Below are 19,231 nucleotides of genomic sequence, written 5' to 3'. Positions count from 1 at the left end.
ATTAATTCTTCCTTCAATAATTGGTTTGGTACAGATGATTGACATCATCATTCTGCCTAGTATTTCTCTGTAGCTACAATTATCTCATTTCTCTCAGGGCATATTAAAATTTTCTTGCAGGTTTTTCATTCCATCTAACTTTTATTTTCAATTTTTATTTATTGTTTTTTTTATTAAAAAGGTTATTCTTTTAGACTCCCTCACCCCTGCCCCAATTATGCTAAAGATCTTCTTCCATGGGGTTGTTCAGTATTCAGTGTGGGGACCAAGAGGTCAGTTTCTGAGGGGGTGATGACAGTGTCTCAGGCTATTTCCACCCACTCTAAGTCTCTTACAATCTATCATCACCCTCTTCCTCAATGTTCCTAAACCTTGGTGGATAAGAAAGTGATCTGATGGGCTGAAGGGTTGGCTTAGCTGGTAAGATGCTACACTACAAAGCCAAAGGACCCAGGTTCAATTCCTCAGGACCCACATAAGCCAGATGCAAAGAAAAGGTAGTTTGCACTGGTTGGAGGCCCTGGTATGCCCATTCTCTCCCTCTCCCTCTCACTGCCTCTCTGTCTCTCTCTCTCTCAAATATATAGAAATAAAGTATAAAAAAATATTGAAAGAAATCTGATTTAGTATTGCTTTCTCTGTAGCATCTGGATCTCTGATGAGGTTTGAGTGACCAGTGTCTATTGCCATCTCTCTGGAATTGGTTTTCAGCCATGAGAGCAGTATTCATGTCATTGCTTCCTCTGTAATGATCTCTGGGCCCAGGGAGATGAGGTAGAGGTAGTCGGCTCTCTACTCTTTTATTTTTTTAATTTTTATTTATTTATTTGAGAGTGACAGACAGAGAGAGAAAGATGCAGAGAGAAAGAAAGAGAGAGAATTGACGTGCCAGGGCCTCCAGCCACTACAAACAAACTCCAGACACTTGCGGGGGAATCGAGCCTCGAACCAAAGTCCTTAGGCTTCATAGGCAAGCGCTTAACTGTTAAACCATCTCTCCAGCCTGGCTCTCTACTCTTGATGTACTGATATATCCTGGTTCTCCCCAGTATTCTCCACTATCTATCTATAAGATAGAATAGATTCTCCAACCAAAAGTGAGAATAGTTTGGATTAAAGGGGATAAGCCTAATTATTAGAGAGATATTGATGTATACGTCTATTCTTCTTAGTTAAATAGCAGTGGAGAGTCTCTCTGGAGCCCATTGATTTACTGCTCTAGGGAATATGGCTTTGTTCCCAGAGGCAGATATGAGCTATCTCCCATTGAGTGGGTCCTGAGTCCACTCTGAGCAGTTGGTTACTATGCACAAATGTACATTTCTTGCTCGGCTGGTTGATTTTGAATCAGGCAGGATCTCTTCCATATTCAATCTATTGACAATCATTATCCTCCAACTACTCTCGTAGCCCTTTCCAGAACTTTGAGGGCTAGCTGGGAGAGAACTGGTTTCCCTCTTAGTTCCAGCATGGTTACTTGATGTCCTGTGGCCACAGGATGTGGTATATTCAGCAACTGAGACTTATTGTTTTGCTCTTGCAGGTAACCAAGTGTTTTGACAATGGCTTGTTTTATTTTGAGGACCTTGTGTCTCCTGGCCAACAGTTTACAGTGGGGAGAACCCAATTCTGGCCCTGGAAATCACCAGCCAGAGCCCATGGTTTTAGGGTTGTGCTTTCTCCACCTTTTGTGGGGCCCTTCTGGTCAGGACCCCTATCCGCTTACTGAGGCAGATCATTCTCAGTGAACTTACTGCAATCACAGAAAGAAAATCACTGCATATTCTCACTCATCTACAGCACCTAATCTGAGCCTACCCAAGATGCTGGCATATCCAGCAAGCATATTGAGGACTAGACAATAGGGAGGGTGGGGAGAGAGGGGGAGGGCGAGATAGGGGGTAGGAGACACAAATCTAGTCCCAAACAGCAATGGTACCATAAAAATTTGACATCCTAAAAGGCAGAACAAATGGTTGAACCTTCACCAGGCCCTTAGAGAGAACACCAGAGCCACAAGACACTGCAGAGGGTATGATGAAGGCTGACCTTAATCTTCTACAGCTTCTCTCTCTCTCTTTCAATCTCTCTTCTCTCTAACTCTTTTATATTAGTTATCTTTTTCTTCCTTTTCTTAGTGGGAACTGACCAATAACTCCCAGTACCAGCATGTGGCTTTCATCCACAATGAGCTTTGATCAGAGAGACCTACAAGATTTCCCAAAAGAAAAACAGATTTCTGTCAGAGTACTTGATGACCCACCAAAGACTAGTGGTAAGACCCTACTGCTGAAGACACCATATGCAGTCAACATGTAAAATGGAATGTGATGGCTGGAAGCTGGAAGAGAGTCAGTCCCCACACAGTCAGCATGTCTAGTGCCAGAAAGTGCTACTTGGGCAACTGGGGGAAAATGACCAATGTCTGTCCAAGCAACTCATGGTCTAACCTACTTAGCAACAAATAACCTGTTGTGATGCTCACACAAGTGCAATCGTGGCACACAGCCATGGTGGGAAACCAACTGCTCTTGATTTGCCTAAATAATCCCCTCAGTGGTACAGGACCCATAGCTGGATCTGGGAAACAAGTCAGAACCATATCCAAACATGACCCTGCTCTCCATTATCAAGGTACCACCAACCGTGGGCTACAAGCAGGCCTAGACCTATTAATTTCTCTATACAAAAATGAGGATTATCCCATTTGTCTAGCACTAACTTTACTCTCCGCTGGAGAATCTGCTTCTCTTTTTCAGATAGATGCAGATTCTAAGGAGAGAATCATCCCATCATACCTCAAAAGGGCCTCAGCAGAAACTAAGAACAATGATGAAACAAGCAAGGGTTTTGTTCTCTTTGTGAAATGGGTACCAGCACATGGATGAAAGAGATCAACACAGAGAACAATCAACTCCTACCATATCAGATATATAGAGACCCAGAGGCCCCCAACACTTCATCACTGAAGCAGACCAAAAATGAACCCAACATAGCTCAGGGAAATTTTGCAGAAGAGGGGGCGGAAAGGATGTCAGAGCCATATGTTGGGTCATGATATGCAGAGACATTTCTCCTTCCCATAACTGTGAGCTAACTCCACAATGCATATACCTCAACAAGGAAGGGCCAAGGGGAGGTGGTGGTACATGGATGAGCCTAACAATGGTACTAACTTGACTGTATTTACTGAGTACAAAACTAATGAGTTAAAAAAATTAATAAATTTAATTTTTTTAAAAAAATAAAATATAGGAAGAAGGTTTCTATGGAATTGATTGATGCTGCCATTAGTTTTGTGTATTCCCTACAATTCCCCCTTTCTTTACCCCAAAGATCTGTCTTTCAACCTCTTTATTCTGCTTTTTTTTTCTTGTTTGCTAAATATGGGTCTAAGTTTTTAAATGTACTGACACATAACTGTTCAAAATACATAGGTATTTTTAATTAGTACTGATGTTTATTTTCATATTTTCCATTTTATCTTGGTCATATTTTAATTTTCTTCTTCAATTTTATATGTATCCAGAACAATGATACTAAGTACTTCTGTCAGTTACTTTCTCATGAGCTAATCACTTCTGCTCAGCTAAGATTTCTTTGTGTTCGGAAGAATTTAATAATGTGTCTCATTAGGATTCAGCTCTGTAGGCCATTGAAAGTTTACAGTTCATTATTTGTTGGGCCTCCGGTAAGCAATAGTAAGCTGCTCCTGCCCCCACCCCAAGGCCGGGCGATGGAAATCTCAGCCCATCTGCTGCTCTCTGGAGGTCAAGCACAGGAGACCTGCCAGGTGGGAGGTGGTGCTGGGTGGAAAATCGGAAAGACTGAAGAATGACGTCCAAGGAATCACTAGAAACCTTCAGGTTTCCACCGGTGCACCTAAGCGGCAGTTGTTTTAATGCCTCAACTTTTCCATCAGTAAAATTGAACCAATGACCCTTTACTTCCTGACTGTAAGATTTGACTGAACCAAACACGATATTGGATTTAATGAGAGTCCCCGTGGGCAGAGGGAAGGCAGGAGCCGAGCTGCCGAATTGACTCCCGTTCTCAGCAGGCCAACCAGCTCCGCCCAGGCTGCTCGGCCCCCAGGCTGCTCCCGCCTCGGCTCAGCTTCATTAGTCATTCATTGTTTTGAAGATTGTTTTTCAGTTTTTCTGTTACTTTTTCAGTATTTTTCTGTTATTGATTTTTAATATATTATTATTCATCTGAAATTTGTCATGTTTTATTACCTAATATGTGGGTAATTTTCCTAAATGTTTCAGATATACTTGAAAAAATTTATAATTATTGAGTGCAGTAGTTCATATATGTCCATTAGGTGATGGTGATCATTTTAATCTTCAAATATTGTCTGCCCTAACTAATTTTTTTTCTCATACACTGGAAAGAATGTCATAATTTCTCTATGACATGATAAATTAACAATCTTCTCCATTTAAGTCTATTAAGCTTTGTCCCATTTATTTTGAATATGGCTCCTTATATAAAGCAAGATAATAGTTTTCCTAAGCAGTTAAATCTTTTTGGGGGGAGTTACACTTTGCCTTGAAGTCTTTGTAACTTAATAGTTAATTAATAGTTAATAGTTAATCTTAATAGTTAATCTAGTGCTCTTTTGTCTGTATTTGACTTTTAAATTCTTCTATTTCTTTACATTCTATTTTTTTGTATACTTGTATTTTAAGTATGATGTTTATAACAGCAAATAACCTCAGTTTTGGTGTTTTCCAATCAGACTTTTTCTTTCAAGTGAAGAATTTAGTCCAGCTTTGTTTAAATTACTGATTTTTGACACATGCACATTTAATAACAGTATGATTTATATATGCTTAACATTTTGCTTGTTCCTCCCGATTTTTTTATTCTTTTACATTTGTAAACTTTTGTTCCTTGGTTTTAGTGATTATTTAACACAATGTAATATGTACACAAATTTATGCTTCACTTCTAAATAAGGCAATAGCAATAAAGGAATATCAAGTCTCACCAGGTGTAGTGGCACATGCCTTTAATTCCAGCACTCAGAGGCAGAGGTGGGAGGATCACCACAAGTTCAAGGCCACCCTGAGGCTACAGAGTTAATTCCAGGTCAGCCTGGACCAGAGTGAGACCCTACCTAAAAAAACAAAAAATAAAAAAGGAATAACAAGTCTAATAGCTGTTGTGACTTTTAAATTTCATCATTCTCATGTCTGACTATGCAGAACATACATGACTATGGCTCCAACTTCCACATTGGCATGTGGACCATGACCACATGTAGCAATTGCACCAAAACATATCTATTCCTGGGGAAGGACTACTGTGGTATTTGTCACTAACTATTTCAAACATTTTCAGAACCTCATGCTCTTGAATGCTTCCATGCAACCTTCCATGCATTCTTCCCAAGCATCAGAACATATCAAAATCTGCTGCTTCTTCTAGCCTTCCCTGAGTTACTCAGTTTACCTCACAGCTCTTTGTCCTAACAGATAACTTGAACATTTAATACTGTCCTGGAGTCTGGCTCTCCAAGGTCTCAGCAACAAACATGGAACCAGACATGATACAAGAAACTGACTGGTGCTATAGAGACCATATGGTTTGAGGAGATTGGACATGTCATCCTGAAACAAAAATGTCACTGACCACTCAACCAAATTTTTGCAGTTTCACCTGTGCACTTTCAATAGTATCCCACTGTTTCTTTGTAACCCAGCATTTTCTCCTATGTACCATGCCTTGATAGTCTGCCATAATTCACTTTTTTTCCCCTAACACTGAGTACTCTATTTAGCTCTAGAAAAATCTGCTCACAAACCTTGCTGGTATGACTTCCATTTAATGGGATGCCTACCTACCATATGCCTGGTGTTATATTATCTCACTGATCCTTACAACTGTGCCAGCAGTTATTATTATCATATGTAGATCTCAGACTCAGAAATATTCAGTGAATGGAGTAAGACCAGAGTTGTACTTAGGTTTATATTTGGCTGTACATATTGACATAGGAAATAAAGGGACTTTGGCAAGAAACTCTGAATCCTAAATAGAATGGACATGTTTACTCTGAGGTCAACAGACTGAGAAACAGTGCTAATGAAAAGTCATTACCATAGGAAATTATATCAAAAACAAGATCATCAGAAATAAAATGTTTGTGTCACTGTGACAGCACATAAACAATGCTTGTCAACAAAACATTAAGATCAGAAGGAAGAGGTAAACAGAAGCAGAATTTGGCTGCTGCTATTACTCAATTCAGTCATTGTGGAGACACTATGAGTCTGTGCACAGAGTAGTAGGCCCATAAAGTTCCTTGAAAGACCTTCAAGGTCCACAACTGGCCAGTCAGACAAGATGTACCCACAGGTGCAATTAGTGGCATGACTGTTATGGGAGAACCAACGACTCTCTGATTGGATTTAAGGCCTGCTACATAGAAGGAGATTTCTGCCTGGTACTGAAAACACAGTCAAAATCCTATGGCTGGGAAAGTCATAGGCCTTAAGGAGAACCTAAATATTTGTTTCTACCTTTTGGTGAGAGAAATTTCTTTCTCTCTCTCTCTCTCTCTCTCTCTCTCTCTCTCTCTCTCTCTTTTGAAAAGATATTGACTACTAGGGAGACTCAAAACTCAAAGTGATCTCTCATCACTAAATGAGGCATCTTTACCACTCAGAGAACATTACAAAAAGGAGGCAAAAATAACCAGAAAATGAGAGAAGTGCTTTAGAGTGCTGTCTTCTAGACATGAAGCAGCCACTAAATTTATGACCTCACAGGAGCTGTCATTACCTGCACTAGATTCACACATATTGAGCCCATCAAAATGTCATCATAGACTTTAAAAAAAAATTTTAAGAGAACACAGGCAGACAGACAGACAATTCTCATACCTTAATGTCATAATTATGAGTTAAAAGTTATTCTCAAATTGTAAGATTTTAGTTGCCTCTCTTTATGGAAAGACTTAATAACATATCCCTTTCCCAGTATATACAAGGGAAGCTTAGCCAAATTCTGGGAATTACTCCATGTCAGAATTCTATCTCCTGTATTTTCCATTGTGAAAAAGAAATTTGACATCAAGGCTTGACAAACATATATATTTGTCATTCCGTATGGATTATAACCTTGATAAACATTTGCATATTAATATTACTGGAAAACAAGTGCATGTTAATAAAATAACTTTAATGTGCATTACTGTGATTAACATAAATCATCTTATGTCATTTTATTTTTATTATTCTTATTGTTAAAAGATTAAATAAAATTCTTTTTTTTCTAGAGTCTGGTTTGGAAGGGGATACTTTGATCCATATAGTCAAAATCTATATAGATTTTGTTAAATTTTGTAGCTTAAAAAAAACTTTTATGACTCAATGAATATTATTTTAAATAAATAGCATTTTAAAACAAAAAAGTCATAGATGATGGCAGAGGGCAAAATAGGCTAACAAAATAGAAGAGGCACTAGTTAGAAAGGAGGGGATCAAAGGAAAAAAGATGGTGAAATGACCAAAAGTAAGTAATGAGATTATGATCAAAATACCTTTTATACAATATATGAAAACTGTCAATAAAAATGTTTCAAAGGGACTGTGGAGATTACTCCAGTTAAGACCATTTCTTGTGCAAGTATGAGAGCCTGAAGAGGCCTGAAAAATGACTCAAGTTCAATCCCCAAGATTCACATAAACAGCTGGTCATGGCTACTCACGTCTGTAACCCCAGTCCTGTGGGTAGCAGACACCAGAGAATTGCAGGCGCTCATGGAAAAAAATGGCAAGCTCCAAGATCAATAAGAGACTCTAGCGCAAACAAGAACCAGCAGAAGAAGTTAAGGAAGACTATACCCAACACTCCCTCTCAGCCACTGCAGGCAAGGGCAGCCCACTACAGGAGCATGCACAGGGTGCTGCAAGAGCACATATGGACGCACACACCACACCACATTGACACACACAGAAAGTTCATAAAAGAGAAGAGAGGTACAACCCCGCCCCAGCAAAAAAAAAAAAAAGAAAGAGATGTCACAATAGCTGCTGAAGAAATTGAGAACTAATTAATCTTGCTGTGAGAACTCTACCCACTCCATCTCCCCAGCCAAGCAGAGAATAAAGAATACAGAAGTCTCCTCATTTTCTAAGCAAATGGGGAAGGATCCACGCAGAAGGAGAAGGAAAGGCAACAGCATCCTCACCGTCCAGCACCAATGCCTTGGCAGAGCAGTTTCCAGGCTGGTGGAAAGGCAGAGCTGCATCTCTCCAGGCACCGGATGTGCTCCAAAGGCAACGCTTTTACTAGGCTGGCACCAGGCAGTAAAGGTTGGACAGGAATCCATCCATATATTCACTCATTTTGTCAGCAAATATTTATGGAGGAAATCCTATGTTCCAGTCACATGGCCCTAGGGGCTGTCAGTGAGTAGCAGAGCTGCCAAGACCACAGCAATAGAGTGCAGAAATGTGCTGAAACACTGTGGCTCAGAAACACAGCAGGAAATCTACTTTACCAGGTTTGCTTCTTAACAAATGTTCTAATCAAAGTCTTATCATTTAAATGTTCCAGTGCTGAATAATTTGGTAGAGGCTATTTTCTGAATGAATAACCTTTTATTGACTATATGGATCAAAGTATCCCCTTCTGGTTAGACAGTTGCCCTCAATGGTTACTTATCGCAAAGATAGTGTTTTACTGTTCTGTCATCTGGTACTATTGTATACACATCCTTCTCATGTACCTTACCTCTTCTCCCTTGAAAAACTAAGTAAGTGATTCTGTACTCAGAATCAGGACACTTGGGTTATGACAAAAGTCATCTAACATGACATACACAGTGAACTTGAGTAAATTTCTTCACACAGACATTAAACCTTACAACCTCAGACCCTACACACTGTTTTTTATATATGATATTGGATATAATACTTACACCTAACTGCTATTTTTTTTAAAAAAATCCTTCATTTATTTTTGCAAGCAGAGAGCAAGAGAGAGAAGAAAAAAAAGAGATTGGAAGAGAATGAGAGAGAAAATGAAAGAGAAAGGGAGGGAATGGCCTCCTGCCACTGTAAACAAACTCCAGACAAATGCACACATGCACCACTTTGTGTATTTGGACTTAGTTGGGTACTAGGGAATTAAACCCAGGTCATCAGGCTTTGTAAGCAAGTGCCTTTAAATACTGAACCATCTCTTCAGCCCCCTAGCTGCCATTTTTATGACAATAAAATAGTTTAACAGGAATAAAGTGATTAATCAATGATACACAAGTAGTTAATGACAAAGTTGGTAAACTCAGGTGTAAGTGCAAACTTATGTTTGCCTCTCCAAATGTTTATTCCATGTGAGAAGATACAAAAGAAAAGAAAACTAATTAGAACCTGGAGAGATGGTCTAGTGGTTAAGGTGCTTGCCTGCAAAGCTAAAGGACCCACATAAGCCAGGTACACAAGGGGTGCATGCATCTGGAGTTCATTTGTAGATGCTGGATGCCCTGGCACACCCATTCTCTCTCTCTCTCTCTCTCTCTCTCTCTCTCGTAAATAAAGATTAAAAAGAAAACAAATCAAAAACAAAACTGAACTTGGGCTGGAGAGATGGCTTAGCGGTTAAGCGCTTGCCTGTGAAGCCTAAGGACCCCGGTTCGAGGCTCGGTTCCCCAGGTCCCACGTTAGCCAGATGCACAAGGGGGTGCACGCGTCTGGAGTTCCATTTGCAGAGGCTGGAGGCCCTGGCGTGCCCATTCTCTCTCTCTCCCTCTATCTGTCTTTCTCTCTGTGTCTGTCGCTCTCAAATAAATAAATAAATAAAAATTTAAAAAAAATTGAACTAAATTAAACTATGCTTCCTCTATCCCTTACTAGTCTGAGATTCTGTGATTGTAACCTTCTGTTGCAACAGCAGCCATGAGACTTCCTGGGAAGGGAGCAGACTGCAAATCCCTACCTCCCTAGAGAAAAGTAAGCAATATCAGACAACAGTGGAGTATTTAATACCTTGAAAATCATTCAACACAGACTGAATGTATTTAACTCACATTGCCCAAAATAAACTTTATCACAGTCTTCAAAAGTACTTCAAGTTGGGCAGCTGTGTTTTTTTGAACAACTATCATGTCCTAATATCTTTGATTATATCACCTATAATCCTCAAGCAAACCTAATATGGCAGCTGTTTTTACTCTTTAATTTACAGATGAATAAACCAAGCCATGGAGAGATCAACACAGTCCACAACTGGAAGTGTCTATGCCTGATGGTTAGCACAATGCAGGGAAATTCCTGTTGTTAGGATTCCATAGCTAATGTGAAATTGTTTTCAAGTTATGGGTTTTGCTTGCAGAGATGTAGTTATTTCTGATACTGTCATTGAAAGAGTTCTTTAGATCTTCCACATCTGAAGGCTCTCATGAGCTAGCAAAGTCAAAGGAAGCATGTCAGAGGTATGGGCCTTTCTCAAAGGGAAAGTTTATAAACAGGATGGCTGAACATCTAAGGAAAATCTAAAATGTTTATGTACTAAAAAAAATGATGAAGAATTATGAAAACTTTAGGCTGATACCTGTGGAGAAATTAGAAAGGATGAGCTGGAAAGTTAACTTGATTTCACTTTCTTTAATAAAGTTCTTGAACATCATTTAATATGAATGCCTACAAAAACTAGAGTACAAATTTCATAAGAGATTTTTCTCTTCTATAGATTTTTGAGCTACTAAAATGTACAGGTGTTACAGCAAGTCTTAAGAAACTATATGTTCTTCAACAAAACAGCCAGGCATGTACCCACTGTTGCAGTAGTGCCATGGCTGTGAAGGGGCTAACCAGCTGCTCTCTGACTGGATTTGAGGCCAGATACAGAGGGCGCACTATTGGGTTCATCAGTATTCTGTCATGGATGGTAGTGGGGTATATCAAGATTGACTAATTGGAAAGAAGAAGGGGTTTAGTGAAAGTGGGCTGGAGGAGATGTGACAAAAGAAGATACTGGCAGTGGATCAAAATACATTATGTACAGGTATGAAAATTATCACTAAAAACACTTTTTAAAAAAACAAGAAAGTACATGTTCTAGATAACAGAAGGAGATGGAATAAACAATGAATCAAATTTATATGAAATATAAACTCCACAAAAAATTCTCTAAAATATTTTACGCCTGGGGAGATTTCTCAGTGGTTACAACACTTGCTTATAAAGCCTGTTGTCCTGGATTCAATTCTTCAGCACCCAAGTAAAACAAGATGCACAAAGTGGTGCTTGTGTCTGGAACTTGTTTGCAGTAACAAGAGGTCTACTTACTCTACTTACTCGCTTGTTCTCTCTCTCTCATAAATAAATAAATAAATATTTTCATAAAATATCTCAGATTGTACTTTCAAAGTAAAAGCATTTTCATGACCAAAAGACTGCTTGACGGGATGGCTGGCATGAAGCCTTTTTATTGCTGGTAATATATCTCAGTATTTAAAGATTTCAAGGCAATAAGGAGGTAGGTGTGCTAGGTATATAAAGTTGGCTTTGCACATGCCTTGGAATGAAGGTTACAGCACACAATTGAACTGCTGTTCATTATTTAGCACTTATTTCTCAAGTATATTTGCAGCTCTTTCCTTGAGCTATTTGGAAAACTGTCATAAAATCACCTTTATTTTATTCTATCAACTAGCATTTGATCTTTAACATTTGGTTTTGGGTGACTTTTCTAATTCTTACATTAAAAATATAATAAAAGGTCTGTTATCTGAAAGAGAACACACTTATGATGATAAAGAATAACATTTACCTTCTAAATATCAAGCTTAGAAAATACACAAGAGTATAAGGTATCTTCCTATTATATGTACATACATGTGTTTTATATTCTTCTAGAAAATGTCATAATGTAGTTTTCATTGCATATTAAAGTAATATTTCCTAAGCAAACATAAAATTCTAAATATAGAAAAGTTGCACTCTGAAGAGAATTTATTTCCCTAAAATCAAATACCTTCAAAATACGAAAAAATCCTCTGCCATCATTGATTCCTTCTTTGTCTTGCTCCTCAGTATTTTGACTTATCCTTTCACATAACTTCATCCCTTGAGCCATATTGATTTTTTTTTCTCAGAATACTTCTTTTTTTTTAAGATTTTTATTTATTCATTTGAGAGTGACAGAGAGAGAAAGAGGCAGATAGAGAGCACGAGAGAGAATGGGCGCTCCAGGGCTTCCAGCCACTGCAGACTAACTCCAGATGCGTGTGCTCCCTTGTGCCTCTGGCTAACGTGGGTCCTGGGGAATCAAGCCTCGAACCAGGGTCCTTAGGCTTCACAGGCAAGCGCTTACCCACTACGTCATCTCTCCAGCCCTCAGAATACTTCTTTTTCTCTCTACCTCTCTCTTACATACACACACACACACACACACACACACACACACGCTCTACCACCACCACCACCACCATCTTTCAATAGTGCTATTTCAGAAGCTTCTTAACTATCCTAACCACCAATTTATCCCACTTTAGTACATTTTCTCTATATTAATAATGAAGTAATCTTTAAGCCAGTGACATTATATCTCAGTTTGAAAAGTTCTTAGTTCCCTGTTGCCTGTATGATTTTGAAATATGCAAACTTAAGAAGATATAAAGAGAAGAGAAAGGAAGGGACGAGGGTACTTAATAGGCTGGTATTGTGCATATGCAAGTAGAAGATAGATTAATGGGGGTGAAAAGGCCCAAAGTGAAGTCAGGGGAAGAGATTGAGTAAAGGAAAGGTGGAGGGAGGGCTAATCAAAATCCAAGAGTATGCAAATAAATCATATGGAATTCTCCAGTTTCAGACAATGGAACACTCAGGAGCCATAGATCGTTGTTAGAAAATTTTCAGTGCCAGGGATGGGATACCTCCAGTGAGTGTCCAGGGAGGTCCCTGATGCCCCCAAAACATTATAGGCCATTGGTGAGGCCCTTGGTTTCCCACCAGGAATAGATGGTAAGACCCTATTGCTGAAGATTTCACATACTTGGGCTGCAAGGCCACTGAGAAATCCTGCTGGAACTGAGCTGATAACCTCCTCCATGTAGACCAGCTGACAGAAAGCAGGAAAAAGCCATCCTACATGTAGTTCAATGGGAGAAAGAGATACCACCAGTGAAGATACTCAACAGGGGACACTGCAAGCCTTATAATTGGCCGCCAGGTCAAATGAGCCAATGGGTGCAATAGTGGCACGTCTGTCATGGTGGAAACCAACTGCCCTCCAATTGGACTGGAGGCCCACTCTATGGGGGCAAACACTTCCCTGATACTGAAAACTTAAAACAAGGGTAGTAATGAGCTCCAGGGGTGTAACATCTGCTGATGTCTGGAAAAATGTATATAGTGTGCTTATCAAACTGCCCAGTAAGCAGTTCTCTTAATATTTATACCCTTATATTAATGCTACTCTTACTTTGGGTAGAGAATCTTCTTTTCAGATGACAGTGACTTTGGGATGACTCAGAAGGTATCATAGTTCTGGAAAGAAGTGGCTGGAGTGCTGAGTAACATCTCAATCACACCTTCTGTGGCTCAGGGTCTAATGCTTAAGAGGTGGCAGAAAGAATGTAAGAGCCAAAGGAAGGGTAGGACTCCATACAAAGTGCTCCCTCCAGACATAAAATGTCCTGGATATCCATGACCTCATAGTGCCTGACACTCCCTATACAAGACCTTCATAAGAGGAGGAAAAGACTATGACATCAAAATAAAAGAGAGACTGACTGAGATGGGGAGGGGTTATGATGGAGAATGGAATTTCAAAGGGGAAAGTGGGTGGGAGTAGGGAGGGTATTACCATGGGATACTTTTTATAATCATGGAAAATGTTAATAAAAATTGAGGAAAATATGCAAACTTAATAGGCTAGTTTAGCATTTATAAGAAAATGTAGAGGACTCTTTGGGTCCTTCAAAAGATGAAAATTATTTTAATCACATAAAATATTGACAATTTGGGCTATATTAAAATAATTTCATTATTTATTTACAGTGCCAACTACAGACCAGACCATCAGATCACTTACCTTCTCCCTAGTTCTAATCCCCATAAGGTTCTATGTGTTCTCTATCTGACGTAGCCCCATTATTTTTTAATCCTGAAACTATACCCTGTGTTTTGTTTTGTTTTTTTTTTTTGAGATTTTAGTTCCTCACCAGAAAAATCTATATATTCAAATTCATCCCTGAAATTCCCTTTTCTTTGATGGAAATATAGTTCTACCTTCAGGACATTGCTTCTTTTCTGTCTTTCATAGACTGACTTCTGTTCTACTCATACCTTTTGCAGTGCTGGGACTGGAGGGAAAGGAGCTGTACTCCTTACACATTACTAATTCCCCAGACTGTTCACTCTTCCCCATATAATCCTGAACCCTAACTCTTACGCCTTCAGACTATGCCACCCTTCATCCATGACCTCAAAGTCACTTTTTTTTTCTTTTCAAATGCTTTTATTAAAAACTTCCATGATTATAAAAAATAACCCATGGTAATACCCTCCCTCCCCCCACTTTCCCCTTTGAAACTCCATTCTCCATTATATCCCTTCCCCCTTTCAATCAGTGTCTCTTTTATTCGGATGTCATGATCTTTTCCTCCTATTATGATTGTCTTGTGTAGGTAGTGTCAGGCACTGTGAGGTCATGGATACCCAGGCCATTTTGTGTCTGGAGTGAGCATATTGTAAGGAGTCGTACCCTTCCTTTGGCTCTTTACATTCTTTCCACCACCTCTTCCACAATAGACCCTGAGCCTTGGAAGATGTGATAGAGACATTGAAGTACTGAGCACTCCTGTCACTTATTTCCAGCACCATGATGCCTTCTGAGTCATCCCAAGGCCACTGCCATCTGAAAAGAGAAGATTCTCTCCCAAAAGTGAGAGTAGTATTAATATAAGGGTATGAACATTAAGAGAAGTGCTTATTGGGCAGTTTGATAAGCATAGTATATACATTTAGTCAGACAGCAGCACATGTTACCCCTAGGGCTCATGCAAATTCACTTATTTTTGTTTTAGGTAGGGTCTCACACTAGCCCAGGATGATCTGTAATTCACTATGTAGTCTCAAGATAGTCTTGAATTCACAGTAATTCTCCTACCTCTACTTCTCAAGTGCTGGGATTCAAGGTGTGTACTACCATGCCCAGTCTCTTTTATTTATTTTTTTTTTTGATGATTTTAGTTCCTGCTTGTACTTTCTCTAATCTTTTCCTTCCTTAAATTCCTATTAATTGGATATTTAATTAAATGATTTGTCTGAACCACAATACCCTCTCAGTATCTTGAAACTTTCTCTTCCAATTAGATATTCTTCCATCGTATCTCTCAACTTCTCCCGCCCCAATATCATCAATATCATGATTTAAAACTCATTACCACAATCAGAGTTCCTTCATTCCCTCAATTTTGTAAATTTCTCTGATCATCTCTTTCTATCCTGCCATCCAAGCCCATGCAGTGTCCTGATTCCCCTTCTCTTCAAACCTGGAATCTCCCAAGGAATGATTTTACAAATTTTGTATTGTCCCATCTTACCTTAAGTCTTTTCTCCTTTCTTATCCTTTTGACATTCCATAGATAATCAAATATCCTTTTGCAAATAAATTCACCTCCTTTTCCTTTCTCCCAAGTCATGACACTCTCCTAGCTAAATTGATATTCTGCTTAAATCCATCTTTTCCCACTTTCTCCCTCCTGTACTCATGAACAAGAACATCACTGATGAAAAGCAAACACATGCTGATGTGTCTCACTTTAAATATATAATCAAGAGCATTGATATATTAACATGAGCTGGCATTCATGCTCTACTTCTCTATTCCATCAACCTTCTCACTGTGCTAAATATCTTCTTCAAACTTCTTCCCTCATATCTACTGGTTCTTATCTCCTACATACATTTTCAGCTACTGACTTTGATTTCAACCCTAATAATGAACTTCACAAGATGACATTTTCACCAGATTTCCCCATCATACCTATTCCACAACCATATACAACCATGTACTATGCCTTCCTTCTTTCCATTAGATAATTATTACTGGGTCTACCTAAAGTCAGTATCCACATGTGAAAAATATCTTAGTGCTATGCATGTATCAAGCATTTATCCAACAATTCTATTTTTTCCAGTATATCACTTTAATTGTATTATTTTGCTTTCTATGGTGTGGGAATTCATGCTTGATACTGAGAACTAAGTCAGAAGCCTATTAAGTCATAGAAGGTCATAGACATGAGAAGGAAGCTTCCACTGTTATTTGGCTAAAAAGAGGGTTATGCCTTTCCATAATTCTTCTGCATGGACCCTGAGCCTTGGAAGATGTGATAGAGATATTTCAGTGCTGAGCACTCCTCTGTCACTTCTTCTCAGCACCATGGTGCCTTCTGAATTAACCCAAGGTCACTATCTTCTGAAAAGAGAAACTTCTCTAACCAAAAGTGAGCATAGCATTAATATATGGGTATGAACATTAGGAGAAGTGCTGACTGGGTAGTTTGGTGAGCATAGTATATACATTTAACCAAACAGCAGCAGATGTTACCCTTGTTGTAGGTTTTCAGGATCAGGGATATATTCCCTCCCAAGGACCAGGCTTCCAGTCAAATCATAGGGCAGTTGGTTTCCCCATAACAGATGTGCCACTATTGCACCCATTGGCTCATTTGGCCTGGCTGGCCAAATATAAGGCTTACATTGACCAAAGTTGAGTATCTTCACTGGTGATTTCTCTCTCTTCCATTGAACTACATGTTTTTTCCAACATTCTGTCATCTGGTCTACATGGAGGAGGTTTTCAGCTCAGTTCCAGCAGGATTTTTCTTTGAACTTGCAGCCCAAGTATGAGTATGTGGAGTCTTCAGCAATAAGGTCTTACCATCTATTCCTAGTGGGAAACCAAGGACCTCAGAAAAGCCTGTAATGTTTTGGGGGCATCAGGGACCTCCCTGGCCAACAACTCACTGGAAGGTACCCCATCCCTAGCACTGAAAATTTTCTACTAACAATCTATGGCTCCTGTGTGTTCCATTGTCCAAAAATGTAGGTTTCCATATGACTAATACATATCCTCTTAGATTTTGATTAGCCCTCCCTCCACCTTTCCTTTACTCAATCTCTCCCCTGACCTAATTTAGGCCTTTCCACCCATTAATCTGTTCTTCTACTTACCTATATACAATACTATCTTATTAAGTACTCCCCTCCTGCTCTTTCTATTCCCTTTATATCTACTTTCTAGCTTACTGGCCTCTGCTGCTGAGATTTCTTCCTATTCCCACATAAGTCCAATCATTTGTAGGTAGGATATACATATGAGACTAAATATGTGACATTTGGCTTTCTGGGCCTGGGTTACCTCAACTCACTTAGTATAAACGTTTCAAGATCCATCCATTTTCCTGAAAATTAGAGGCTTCTAAGCCCCCAATGCTAAAGTAGATTTCTAACACATCCTCCAAGGCTTAGAGAGCACTACAGAAGAGGAGGGTAGAAAGAATTTAAGAGCCACTGATCAAGGAGGTGTACTCTGAAGCATTTTCTCCCCCAGGGAGATTAACTGATACATCCATGGCCCTACAGTGACTAACAATATAACTCCACTGAGGAAGGCTTTAATGGAATAAGGGCAGGAGAGAAGACATAAGAGCATTGACTGATGGGAATATGATCAAATTTCAATGTGTTCATATAGTAAAATTCACATTTGTAAAAATTAAACAAAAAGTGAACAACATATCTGAAGTTTGTCCAAAGAGAAAATTATCTCTTTGGAGCTAATAATTTATTAGATACTATGTTGAACATTGCTTTATTCCCCATAGATAAGAAACAGTTTGATATGAAGTAATTAAGATTCAGTGAAATAAACAAGTAGAATCTGCCTGTGGCAAATGGAGTGAGATTAAATTCAACCATGTTTTTTATAAGTTATAAATATTTTGTAATGCATTATATTTATGATCAAAATAAAATAAAATAACCCTTTATGATCAAAATAAGATAACCCTTTTTATACCAAATTATTTTGATACCAAGCCAGTCTTTATCCATCTGGTATGTAAATTTTTAACCCCAAATTTTATACCATGGTCCCAAATTTATAAATAGGTCATAGGATTACAGAATCATAGGGTATATTAATAATAGAAAGTACTATACATTATAAAATATGCTGGTAATTTACCTTGTCAATTACCTTTCTAAGTTTTCTGCATATTTCTGTTTAGAAGAAAAAATATATACTTCAACTGTGTATCACATAAAGTTGTCACTTTTCTAATGCCATGATGTAAATATTTCATTTCTCTATGTTGAAGGTAGTTCTTTAGCACTTTTTTTTTTTTTTAACAAGTACTTGGTGTAAGAAATGGCATCCTTGTTCTGGTCTGTATCACTGTTTCAATCTCATCCCCATCACCTTTCCTGAGCACCTTTACCATAGCTCACATGACCTCTTCTGTCTCTGGGACCAATGTTATCTTCCACCCCTTAGCCATCCATCTAAAGGTCTTCAGCACTCACACTTCTGTCTCATCTATGCCTCACTGACTCAATCTTGATCTACATTCCTGCCACACTTGACCTTCACTGTATTTCAAATCATTGATGCCCACTCACATAATCACACTTTGCAAGGGTGGTCCTACTCTTTGGAATACCCACAAAGGTCTTGCTCAGCTCCAAAATTTGAGTTTCACTCAAACTACCCAGCAGTGTAGATTGGCCAGATACCCCAGTACTTTTACTTTCTAGTCTTGGTACTGCCACTTCTTTCTTCTATGGTGTCTTTAGATAAATTAGGATGGAATTCAATGAAGTATTTACGAAATGAAAGAGTTGAACTCTAATTAATACTTGATGTCTGTGCAGATATATATTCACTCTGGCCCACGCTGTGCATTGGTGATGGCTCAGGATGTGAGCATTTGAACAATGATGAAGGACTGATCACTTGCCATGGAGCTGAAGTATCATGATTTTTATGTTGATTTCTTCTCAGGGGTGATGTTGACAGACCTTGATGTGAATGCTTGGTTAGTTGCAGAAGCCATCTTTGCTTCTATTGGCAGTTAGAAAATGTAGCTCCTCTGAGTAATTACGTAACTAAAGCTGTGGCTAATTTTCATTCTCAGGAGCTTTTACTCCTATCTTTAGCAACTAACAGATGAGAGAGAGGGGAGAGAGAGTTAGAAAGAGAT

This window comes from Jaculus jaculus, chromosome 5 (genome assembly GCF_020740685.1).
Source record: "Jaculus jaculus isolate mJacJac1 chromosome 5, mJacJac1.mat.Y.cur, whole genome shotgun sequence".
NCBI classification, from domain to species: domain Eukaryota; kingdom Metazoa; phylum Chordata; class Mammalia; order Rodentia; family Dipodidae; genus Jaculus; species Jaculus jaculus.
Note: the sequence above shows the minus strand (reverse complement) of the source record.